Below are 2638 nucleotides of genomic sequence, written 5' to 3' on the forward strand. Positions count from 1 at the left end.
CAAACACATAGAGGCTAAACAATACACTACTAAATAACCAAGAGATCACTGAAGAAATCAAAGAGCAAATCAAAAAATATCTAGAAACAAATGACAATGAAAACATGACGACCCAAAACCTATGGGATGCAGCAAAAACAGTTCTAAGAGGGAAGTTTATAGCAATACAATCCTAACTCAAGACACAAGAAACATCTCAATTAAACAACCTAACCTTACACCTAAAGCAATTAGAGAAAGAAGAACAAAAAAACCCCAAAGTTCGCAGAAGGAAAGAAATCATAAAGATCAGACCAGAAATAAATGAAAAAGAAATGAAGGAAACATTAGCTAAGGTCAATAAACCTAAAAGCTGGTTCTTTGAGAAGATAAACAAAATTGATAAACCATTAGCCAGGCTCATCAAGAAAAAAAGGGAGAAGACTCAAATCAACAAAATTAGAAATGAAAAAGGAGAAGTAACAACTGACACTGCAGAAATACAAAGGATCATGAGAGATTACTATAAGCAACGATATGCCAAAAAAATGGACAACCTGGAAGAATTGGACAAATTCGTAGAAAAGCACAAGCTTTGGGGACTGAACAAGGAAGAAATAGAAAATATAAACAGACCAACCACAAGCACTGAAATTGAGAATGTGATTAAAAACCCTCCAACAAACAAAAGGCCAGGACCAGATGGCTTCACAGGCAAATTCTAACAAACATTTAGAGAAGAGCTAACACCATTCCTTCTCAAACTCTTCCAAAATATATCAGAGGGAGGAACGCTCCCAAACTCATTCTGTGAGGTGACAATCACCCTGATACCAAACCAGACAAAGGTGTCACAAAGAAAGAAAACAACAGGCCAATATCACTGATGAGCATAGATGCAAAAATTCTCAACAAAATACTAGCAAATAGAATTCAACAGCACATTTAAAGGATCACACACCATGATCTAGTGGGGTTTATCCCAGGAATAATCCCAGCAAGGATTCTTCAATATACGCAAATCGATCAATGTGATATACCATATTAACAAATTGAAGGAGAAAAACCATATGATCATCTCAATAGATGCAGAGAAAGCTTTTGACAAAATTCAACACCATTTATGATAAAAATCTTCCAGAAAGTAGGCATAGAGGGAACTTTCCTCAACATAATAAAGGCCATATATGACAAACCCACAGCCAACATCATCCTCAATGGTGAAAAACTGAAACCATTTCCACTAACATCAGGAACAAGACAAGGTTGCCCACTCTCACCACTATTATTCAAAATAGTTTTGGAACTTTTAGCCACAGCAATCAGAGAAGAAAAAGAAATAAAAGGAATCCAAATCAGAAAAGAAGAAGTAAAGCTGTCCCTGTTTGCAGATGACATGATACTATACCTAGAGAATCCTAAAGATACTACCAGAAAACTACTAGAGCTAATCAATGAATTTCGTAAAGTAGCAGAATACAAAATTAATGCACAGAAATCTCTGGTATTCCTGTACACTAATGATGAAAAATCTGAAAGAGAAATTGGGGAAACACTCCCATTTACATTGCAACAAAAAGAAAAAATTACCTAGGAATAAACCTACCTAAGGAGACAAAAGACCTGTATGCAGAAAATTATAAGACACTGATGAAAGAAATTCAAGATGATACAAACAGATGGAGAGATATACCATGTTCCTGGATTGGAAGAATCAACATTGTGAAAATGACTCTACTACACAAAGCAGTCTACAGATTCAGTGCAATCCCTATCAAACTACCAATGGTATTTTTCACAGAACTAGAACAAAAAATTTCACAATTTGTATGGAAACACAAAAGACCCCGAATAGCCAAAGCAATCTTGAGGAAGAAAAAGAGAGCTGGAATCACGCTCCCAGACTTCAGACTATACTACACAGCTACAGTAATCAAGACAGTATGGTACTGGCACAAAAACAGAAATACAGATCAATGGAACAGGACAGAGAGCCCAGAGATAAACCCACACACATATGGTTACCTTATTTATGATAAAGGAAGCAAGAATATACTATGGAGAAAAGACAGCCTCTTCAATAAGTGGTGCTGGGAAAACTGGACAGTTACATATAAAAGAGTGAAATTAGAACACTCCCTAACACCATACACAAAAATAAACTCAAAATGGATTAAAGACCTAAATGAAGGCCAGACACTATAAAACTGTTAGAAGAAAACATAGGCAGAACGCTCTATGACATAAATCACAGCAAGATCCCTTTTGACCCACCTCCTAGAGAAATGGAAATAAAAACAAAAATTTAAAAATGGGACCTAATGAAACTTAAAAGCTTTTGCACAGTAAAGGATACCATAAACAAGACTCAAAGACAACCCTCAGAATGGGAGAAAATATTTGCAAACAAAACAACAGACAAAGGATTAATCTCTAAAGTATACAAACAGCTCTTGCAGTTCAATATCAAAAAACAACCCAATCCAAAAATGGGCAGAAGACCTAAACAGATACTTCTCCAAAGAGGATATACAGATTGCCATCATATGAAAGGATGCTCAACATCACTAATAATTAGAGAAATGCAAATCAAAACTACAATGTGGTATCACCTCACACCGGTTAGAATGGCCATCATCAAAAAATCTACAAACAATAA

Source organism: Delphinapterus leucas, chromosome 7 (assembly GCF_059928025.1).
Source record: "Delphinapterus leucas isolate spDelLeu-1000000601 "Yukka" chromosome 7, BTC_Dleu_Yukka2, whole genome shotgun sequence".
Classification (NCBI taxonomy): domain Eukaryota; kingdom Metazoa; phylum Chordata; class Mammalia; order Artiodactyla; family Monodontidae; genus Delphinapterus; species Delphinapterus leucas.